Genomic DNA, 10,591 nt, shown 5'->3' with positions numbered 1-10,591 from the left:
GCAAAAACCTAGGGCAGGTCCATAGCCGACAAGTCGGCATATGTATCGATCGATCAACCATACACTCTACAGAGGTTTTACATAACCACAAGATCCACCTTCCTCGCTGACCATCGTCAACTAGGCTGATTTCAGCCGCTTGCTAGCCTAGGATAATGCCACTCTACCATTCAGCCCTGGTACACCCCAAGTCCAGTCTGGGGTGGCTGAAACTGTGAGTCATGAGCTAGGTCCATAAGGTCTCCATGAAGTCTCAGAAGGGTATGGGGGAAATCCTCCGCACCCCGTACCTCCTTACACTGTCCGCTAACAACCTAGCAGTAGTGGCAATATCCTACCAAGTAGTCCGGCCGTCCCGCACCATATAGGGCGAGTGGTACGTAAGGCTTCCCGGTGAATCTAAGTACTAGTAAGTCCTTAGGGATGACCAAGCTAGAATGTCTTCATCAGGGTTTCTATTTACCATGCCACCACAGCACCTCCACCCTGGGCTCCTCCCATCATAGGTTCACACCTAGGGCCACCTTATATAACATTTACCCACCACAGGTATCCATTCTAGGGGTGCCCAGGTAGCACCCCACGGCAAGACTTGCCCCAGGCTCTTTGTATACTCCAACTTGGTCGACACAACCCTCACCCTCCATGCACCCAAGTCACACACGCAGCACTCTCCCCATGGTCCAGATAACACCAGTTTCCACCACGCCTCCATATAGTGCAAGCGTAGTAGAAGTAGTAAGCAATGAAATATATTAGCAAGCATGTGACTAGCCTAATAGCAGGGTGAGCAGGGGTAAGGTTGCGTCAAGGTAAAGGCCATCAAGAAAGCATACTACCATGCAAGTCCTACCATAATGTGATCATGACAATAAAGTAAGTGCTAGCATTTCTATATTAACCATGTGTAATAGGTGCTATGAGATTGGGTGGGATGTGGCACCTTTAGTGTAGTCATCTCCGTACTCCTCACGGTACTCACGATCCTCGTTCGTCCGGTTCTCCTCTGAGTCTACAAACGACCGCATTATATTCGCGTTAGCGACGTCTATAGAATAGCACAAAGATGCAATGAAAATTCAAAAGAGCCAAATGCACTCAAACATGGGTCCCTTGCATAGAGCTCGATTTTAGATGAATTTTGGTCCTAATTTCTTATTTTTCTGAGGTCGTATGAATTAGTTATGAATTTCCGAAGATTAATTCCATTTCTGAAAATGAAAAAGGCTGAATTAATCCTGGGCTGACACGTGTCACGCTGTGGTTGGTCCATGTGGCTTGCTGACGTTAGCATGATGTCAGCATCACGATTCCGAGCTGACAGGTGGGGTCTAGCTGATGTCAGCATGACGTCATCAACGTCATGCTCACCGACAGGTGGGGCCAGAGGCTATTGAGTCACTGATAGGTGGGTCCGGTCAAAGTCAACGACGAGTCAACAGTCAACGTCTTTGGTCAATGGTCAGGGTCACTAATGTGTGGGGCCAGGGCTACTGACGTCATCAGCTGATGTCAGCGTGACGTCAGCATGACATCACCTCGGCTGTGCTAGCTTCTAACATGTGGGTCCCGCGTGACGTCAGCACGACACCAGCATGACGTCATCATCTGACGTGTGGATCCAGCAACACTGTGTCGCTGACATGTGGGGCCAGGTCAATGGTCAACGTTGACCGATCAACGGTCAATACGGGCTGGGTCCGAACTGGGCTCTGGTGGGTTCGGGTTGGGCCGGTCTGGGCCAGGTCGGTCCAGACACGTGGTGCGTTGTGATGCTGCCATGTCACGGCCATGGGCCCTTATTGGGCTTCGTCCACAACGCGGCTCACACCGTGTGGTTCACGGTGGACCAGCGCTCATGGTCCATGGACCTATAGCAGGGCGCATGGTGGACCAAGTCCACCGTCTCTTCTCCTTGGCTCGGCTCACGTGCACCGAGTCTACGCACGGGTGGCCGGTGAGGGGGGTGTTCCCCCGTTTCTTACCGCGGTGGTGCTCCTGCCAGCGGCGAGCTTGCGGTGAGCCCATGTGGTGGCTCTGGTGTCCGATTGGGGAGGGGAAAAGCTTCCTCGGGCCACGGCAACTGCGTCTGTGGGGTCAAGGTGGCGGCTAGAGCTTTCCAAGGTGCTAGCCACGGTGAGCGGTGGCTCAGCAGTGCTTGCCGACGGTGAAGTCGCGCGTGTGGCCTTCCGGGTGGCTCGGCTTGAGCGGGTATAGGCTACTGCGAGTCCATGGGGGCACGATGAAGTGTCTAGGGCTCAAGGTGGGGCTTCGGCATTTCCATGTGGCCGCCAAGGATTTCCCGGCGGCCACGGCGCCATGGAGACGACGGCGAGGCGTGCGGGTGATCAACGGGGCTCCAGCGGGGTGGTCATGGTGTGGTCACAGACGTGTGCGTGGGTACGGGTGTTCCCAGCGGCCGGCGATGGCCCTGGCCTACACGCTCCTAGTGTGGAGCGCCATGGCCGGTGTGACAGAGTCCGGCGGCAAGCAGAGGGATTGGAAGGAGGGCTCACCGTGGGTGCTGTGGAAGAGAGGATAGCGGTGCCATGACGAGTTGTGGCCATGTAGCTCCGAAAGCCATGCAGTGCCAACCCATGGCGGTGCCCCGAACTCCGGCGTGCTCCCGGTCCTTCCCCGACAGTGGCTTCGGCGTTTCCCTTTCCCCCTTCTTCCCCTTCTCCCTCTTCTCTCTTGGTTCGGGTGAGCTGAGGTTGGCCACCGAGGTGGCGACGGGCGACGGGATGAGCGCTAGGGCTCTCAGCCGAGGCTCTTATAGCCGAGCGGGGATCGGCGAGCCCGGTGATCGGCGGTTGGGAATTCAAGGGCGATCGGGGCGCGAGCTTGCATCCAACGGTGTGCGTGGGGTTGCGTGGGCACGACGCAAGGGGAGACAGGACCATGCCCCGGGCATGACCCCTGGCCCACCCTACCATTACTGTCGGAGCTCTGTCATGCGGTGGTTTGAGCGTGGCGTGGGGAAGAAGCACAGTAGCGCTGACGTGCAGGGTCCATTAGGCAGTGGCTGCAAGCGGAGACGGGGAGACGCACAGGCATGGGCAACATGCGGCTGACACGTGGGGCCAAGGTGGTAGCGACCGTGAGTGAGGCTGACGAGCGCGCGGGCGACGCTGGGCTGCAAGCTAGGCCGCGTGAGCTGAGCGGTAGGCTGGCTGCAGCGCGTTGGCGGGGCTGGCCGGTGGCTAGCTGGGCCGGTTGCTGGTCGTGCGGGTTGGGCCAAACAGCTGGCTGGGAGGCCTTCTTCTCTTCTTCCTTTTCTAATTTTCATTTCTTTTCCATTTGTTTGAATTCAAATTTGGTTTGAAATTTGATTTCACAACTGAGGTGACTTATTCATTGGAGTTTAGGGAATTTTGTTTTAATAATAACTTTATGGTTTATTATTTTATTGGAGTTGTTTAGCAATCATAACTCAAATGGAAATTCAAATCACATTTTGAATTTAACAATGTATGCAACATTATATTTGTTGGAAATTAATAAACTCAATTATCTAATGACATGCCATGCTTATATGTTGACTGGGGTTAGGTTAGACCTAATGCATCTCTTAGGTTGGGTTTCTATACATGGCACTCATCATCACATGGGATTCTTGAGAAAAAATTTTGTAGCTGGTATTTTTGGTGTATAGATTTTTGGGTTGTTACAGGTGGAGCCCGTGGCCTCGGGGTCGGGTGAGGCGGAGCTCGTGACTCTAGGGTCAGGCGAGGCTAAGCCCGCGCACCTAGGGGTCTATTGGAGCTGTAGTCATGCTCTTGACTGCTCGGATGAATCAATACTGATAACCATTAGCTCCTTCTCTTTGGGTACCCTAGTATTGGTCCCCGACAAGTGTGGGAGAGAGTAGAGAGAGATGAACTAGAGAGAGTGGGAGTGTGAGAGTGAGTGAGTGGGCTAGTGAATGCTCTGCCTTGGTGACTCCATGAATTGGACAACTATGGTGATGTGTGGGACCAAGTGACCCACAAAGTGACACCTCACATTTCTGCATGGGACAATCTTATGGACAGTCCGTCATGATGACGGACTCTTCAGTGGTGTCGGATTACTGATTGACAGAGCCTAAACTTGTCGGCGCGTGCTAATGTACTGATGGATAGTCTGGTGGTGCTGGCGGACTCTCTATCAATCCAACAATGAGCAGTTTGAATGTAGAATTTAGTTCCTAACTATTTGATTTCAAATGCAAGGATGCTCATGATGTTGATGCTCACAAGGATGTCAGGGCTAGGTCATGACAACTCTCCCCCTTAGAAGCATCGCGTCCTGAGATTCTCCAAAAGTAGGTTTTATGCAATCAAGGGAGGAAATTCAAGAAAAATAGGTTTTAATTCCCTTCTAACAACACTAAGAACTCGAGACTCATCTTGTAAACTAAAACTCTTTCAAAACTAGTACCTCAGCTCAAATAAGTGTGGATATTCCATCCTCATCTTGTCCTCAACCTCCCAAGTGGTTTCTTCGGTTGTATGACGACTCCATTGCACTTCGCCATCTTGATGGTTTCTGTTCTAGTCTTTCTCTCCGAAAAGTCAAGAATAGCAATTGGATATTCTTTATAGCTCAAATCCTTGTTGATATCAATATCTTGCAAATTGACCTCTTCCTCAGGTGCCTTCAAACATCTTTTCAGTTAAGATACATGGAAGATGTTGTATACTCCCAAAAGAAAATCGGGCATGGCTAGTGCATAAGCAACCTTCCCCCCTCTTATCATAGATCCAAAAATGGGCCAATATACCTTGGGGCAAGTTTTCCTTTCTCTTGAAACCTTTGGGTGCCCTTAAAAGGTGTGACCTTCAAATACACATATTCTCCAACTTTATATTCCACATGCCTCCTATGGTCATCGGCGTAAGCTTTGTACCTATCTCATGCGGCTTCTAAAGCAATCTTCACTTGCTTAGCCTTTTCTTCGGCTTCATTAACCTTCTTATTTCTATATAATCTTCTTTCTCCAACTTTAGACCAATTGAGTGGTGCTCTACAATCTCTGCCATATAGGGCTTCGTATGGACTCATGTTGATGCTGGCTTGATGACTATTATTATAGGCAAATTGGACAAATGGTAGACAAGTGTCCCAACTAGAGCTATATATTAGAGCATAGGATCTCAACATATCCCCTAGAATTATATTAAATCTCTCCGTTTGGCCTCCGGTCTATGGGTGATATGCTATACTAAACAACAATGTGGTTCCAATTGCCTTATGCAACTCATCCCAAAATTGAGACGTGAATTGCGGACCTCTATCTAAAACTATTGTTTTGGGAACTCCATGCAAACAAACAATCTGAGCGAGATACAATTCCGCATACTTGGAAACTGGATAAGTGACCTTGACTGGCAGAAAGTGCGCTGACTTTGTGAGTCAGTCAACAATTACCCAAATGAAATCATATCCACTTGACATTCTTGGTAAGCCAGTGATAAAATCCATGATGATGTCTTCCCACTTCCAAGTTGGTATGGGCAAAGGTTGGAGAGTTCCGGCTAGTTTAAGATTCTCAGCCTTTACTCTACAACAAACATCACACTTGGCTACAAACCTTGCCATATCCTATTTCAAACCTTTCCACCGAAACCTTTTCCTTAATGTCTAAACATCTTGTTGCTTCTAGGGTGGATAGAGAAAAGTGACTCATGAGCTTCGTTTAGGATCTGCTTCTTCAGATTCTCTTGGTTAGGTACTACAAGTCTTTTTCCAAACCACAAAGTATTTGAGTGATCCAACCGTAAACTCTTATACTTTGGATCGCCTATTCTCTCTTTAATGGTAACAAGATCTTCATCAAGTTGTTGTCCCGCCTTATTGTCCCACAACAAGTGAGAAGTCACTTGCAACATGGACAAGGAACCTTTAGCTACTTGGGATACACTCATCTTCTGCATATCTCGACATAGTGAATCCACATTTCTCTCCATCAGGGTACAACCACAATTAGCCTTTCTACTTAAGGCATCAGCTACTACATTTGCCTTTCCTAGGTGGTATTGGATATTCAAATTGTAATCCTTGATTAACTCCAACCACCTCCTTTGTCTCGTATTGAGCTTCGACTAGGTGAGAAAGTATCTCAAGCTCTTGTGGTCAGTATAAATGGTGCATGGCTGACCAAACAAGTAGTATCTCCAAATCTTCAGCACGTGAACTACCGCTGCTAATTCAAGATCATGAGTAGGATAGTTCATTTCTAAAGGCTTCAATTGTCTAGACGCATAAGCTATGACATGTCCTTCCTGCATAAGCACACAACCCAATCCAACATTGTATGCATCACAATATACTTTGAAAGGTTTAGTGATGTCGGGTTGGACTAGCACGGGAGCTATAACTAACTTTTGCTTTAGAGTTTGGAAAGCCTCTTTTCTTTTTTCCATCCAAAGATATGGTTCATATTTCTTAGTGAGTTTAGTCAATGGCTTTGTAATCCTAGAGAAGTCTGGCACAAATCGATGGTAATATCCTACCAATCCAAGAAAGCCTCGAACTTCCTTCACCGTAGTGGGAGTAACCCATTCCACTACATCCTTGATTTTACTTAGGTCCATGGAGATTTCGTTATGAGATAAGATATGTCCCAAAAAGGAAACCTCGATGAGCTAAAATTCACACTTGCTAAACTTAGCATATAATTTATGCTCTCTTAATTTTTGCAACATGACTCTCAAGTGTTTCACATGATCCTCTTTAGTCTTTGAATATACTAGGATATCATCGATGAAGATAATCACAAACACATCCAACTCTTCGAAGAAGATGGAATTCATGAGATACATGAAGTATGTTGGAGTATTAGTCAATCCAAAGGACATGACTGTATACTCATAGGAACCATACCATGTAGAAAACACAGTCTTAGGTATATCTCCTTCTCGGATTCAAATTTAACGATACCCCAACCTCAAATCGATCTTGGAGAAGAATTGCACTCCATTAAGGTGGTCAAACAAAATATCAATCCTTGGGAGTGGGTACTTGTTCTTAATGGTTCTCGCATTGAGTGGTCAGTAGTCTATCACCATTCTTAGGTTGTGGTCTTTCTTGGTTACAAAGAAGGCTGGACATCCCCACGGAGAAGAACTAGGTCTAATGTAACCCTTCTCCAACAAACTTGTCAATTGTTTCTTCATCTCTTCCAACTCAAGCGGTGCCATTTTGTATGGAGGTTTAGACACAGGCGTGGTTCTAGGTTCTAGTTGGATTAGGACTTCTACCTCACTCTTTGGGGGGCATTCCCGTTAACATTTTTAGAAACACATCAGGAAACTTGCACACAACTAGTACTAGCTCAACACCTTTTGACACATTGGGCCTGGTTCTGAAACTATTCAAAGCAACGTGCTGACTCTAAGAAGAGTAAAGGGTAACTGACTTTCCTAAAGGGTGGTGAATTTCTACGTATCTAGGTACACATCTAATGACACACTAATGCTTAACCATCCACTTCATTCCCAAGATAACATCCACATCATTCCCCAGCTTGAGGACAATTAGGTTGGCTAAGAACTCCAAACCTACTATTTCAATCCGAGCTTGGCTAACTATTTGGTTAGACTCATGCTTGACCCTAGGGGCACTATTCTGAAATCCCCTCCCAAATTCCATAGTTGGAAGCTTATTATCCCGGGCAAAACCCTCATGAATGAATGAATGAGATGCTCTAGAATCAAACAACAGTCTAGATGAAATGGAGTACATGGGTAACATACCAATGATCACTTCATCATTCACTTGAGCTTCTTCTGCGGTCACGAAGTGTAGCTACGCATTCTTCTTGGGCACATCACCAGTGTGCTTGGGAGCTGTGGCTCGAGGTGTGGCTTGTGGCTGCTGCTTGACTAGGCATTCATAAGCAAAGTGGCCAAAGCCACCACACTCAAAACATGCTCCAGGTGCTACGGGTGCTTGCCTGACTGGCTGCTACTACTGACGTGGCTGAGATGGACGCGGTTGTATCCACACTAGATGAGGCGCTGAGTAGCCTTGAATTCTTGGTGGGGCTCAGCTGGTCTTCTGCCTAGTGGACGAACCCTGTCCATAGCTGGTGTTGTACGGTCCTCTTTTGTGACTGTCAATGTCCATCATGTTCTTCTTGGTCTCTGCCTTGATAGCAACATTCACCATCTCATTGAAAGTTGGGGTCGATATGTTGCATAGCTTGTCTTGCATCACTGGGTTAAGACTGTGCTCATACCTCACTTTCTTAGCCTTGTTGGTACCAACCTCATTGGGAGCATATTGGGCTAGCTCATTGAACTTATGAGTGCGCTCCACTACCGACACCCTTCCTTGCACCAAGTTGTGAAACTCAGCAGCCTTGATGAGCATGGCTCCCTTGAGTATGAAGAACCCATGGAATGCATCCTTGAACTACTGCCAAGTAAGCTATACGTTCAGCTACAAACAAGCTAGGTAGTCATGCCACCAATTGCTAGTGGCCTCCTAAAGCTGGTGCGTGGCAAAGTGGACCTTCTCATTATTATCACACTGGATAAGAGTGAACTTTTGCTCCATGGTCTTTAGCCAATGGTCAGCTCCCATCAAATCTCTAGCTCCAAAGAAGATGGGTGGGTTGGTTTGCACAAAACCATGATACCCACAAAGTAGTGGCGGCTGGGCTCTGTGCTAATTGGCTTGCATGTTCTCCATGAGCTAGGCCATCCTTCCCATCACTTGGTGAGTTGCCTGACGATGGGCTTTGTCCCTCTGAAGTATGTCCACCCATGATGGTACTGGTCCTCCTAGCAGTGGTGGTGGTGGATTGTGCCGATTGTCTCCACCTCCAGCTCCTGCCCTAGATGCGAAACCTCAGGTGTCAACCATCCTGTCCAAGATACATCGTTAGATATGTTTAAGACAAGACAAGACAAAAAAAAGGGTTAGGTAGGAATAATGCATTCATGGAGGAATGGAACATCAACATGCTTAAATAGATCATCATATTCCACACATAATGTATCATGACAAGGAGCGACATAGGCCATTATTAAACACCATCTTAAGATTACCATCCATGTCTTGACTTACACACAAATCACAAGGTCATATGACATGAGTGCACTGCATATGCTTCTACGCGCACTAGGAACAAGCGATCGAAGCACACATTATTTTTAGTTCTTACAAAAGTGCACTCTCAGGTCTCACAACATTACAACAAGCTAACATTACATAAAAGTTTTGAAGATGGGGTGAGTCAAGCTCATGATAACGTATCATCACATGGATCAAGCGCCGCTCAGGTCTTCAGAAGGTGATAGGTTCATTGATGGAACGAGCGAGTCGCACGGTGGCCTTTGGAAATCTATTGGAAAGCGGTTGGTCGGGAGCAGCTGCATTGCCAGGTCACCATCACATCCTAGGGCTTCAGGATGAAGAAGATGCACTGGGGTGTCTCCAAGCAAATCCGCTGGTGTACTAGTGGTGTGGGACATGTGCCTGACTAGCAATCCTAAAGATATCCTTGAGGGTCGCATTAAGCTTTGAGGGACCCTAACTCCTTGAGCTTTTGGATAGCGGTAAGGATACTCAGTCACTTCATACACCATGGCATCATCCCCTTGAGGATAATAGAGAATGGTAGATGGCACTATAGTCATCCTCACATATGGCTCCACTCGACGCTGCAAGTTGACAAACCTTGAGCAAGTAGTCCAAAGCTCAGCTTCCAAACAACGAATCATATGTGCTGACACATTACTAATTTCATCATCCACTTCTCATATAGAGTACTGGGTGCAGTTTGCATAGAGAACTTAAAAACTACATTCATCTACATCATTTTCCGGGAAGTGTTGGAACAACAGCTCACTTAGGGTAACGAGTGCTTCCCACATCACCTCATTGAGCAAGGCCAGAAAACCTTCAATGTTCTCCCCATGGGTGGCCATCACCAGACATCCCAACTCCATCTAGTGATGTAGAATAAGGAAAGTTAGAACATTTGATTTGTAAAACTCAAATCATGTAGAAAAGGATAGGATTAGCTCTAAGATAGGCAAGAATTAAGTAACCATAATAAGTGGCAAACTTAGCACTCAAGTTAGGTTTTATTCCAAAACTTTTCTCATTTAGTGAAGTAAGATTTTAGTTGCTTATGATCCCCAATCTAAGGCAAAGCTGTAAAGACTCTCGATCGTCTCAAACTGTGCTTCGATACCCCAAGCCCGGTGCGTGCCACTGTCAAGATCAACGCCCTCTTAAGTGAGTATCCAACATGATAATCCACTAGGGATTATTAAGTTGGACACATCCCTTACTAGGTCATCCTGGTACACCCCCCATAAGATGTACTTGGGCTACGCCTCATCTAGGATCAATTTGAGAGAGAGAATACATCACAACAGTGCATAGATCACATTACAAGTTCAAGCATTAAAGTTTACAAGTCTTGGTTCGCACACTTAGTTCATCACACGGTCACACATCACAGTCTACATCGAAGTCTAGTGGAAGTCTTTCAACATAACATAGTTCATGATAATGGATACATGGGTGTGCCACATCCCTATATCTACGGGACACGAGATCCTTCACCACTCCTGATCCGGCAAGGGTTCGG

The sequence above is a fragment of the Miscanthus floridulus genome, chromosome 8 (assembly GCF_019320115.1).
Source record: "Miscanthus floridulus cultivar M001 chromosome 8, ASM1932011v1, whole genome shotgun sequence".
Taxonomy (NCBI): Eukaryota; Viridiplantae; Streptophyta; class Magnoliopsida; order Poales; family Poaceae; genus Miscanthus; species Miscanthus floridulus.
The sequence above is the reverse complement of the archived record's forward strand: the minus strand, read 5'-3'. Positions refer to the sequence as shown.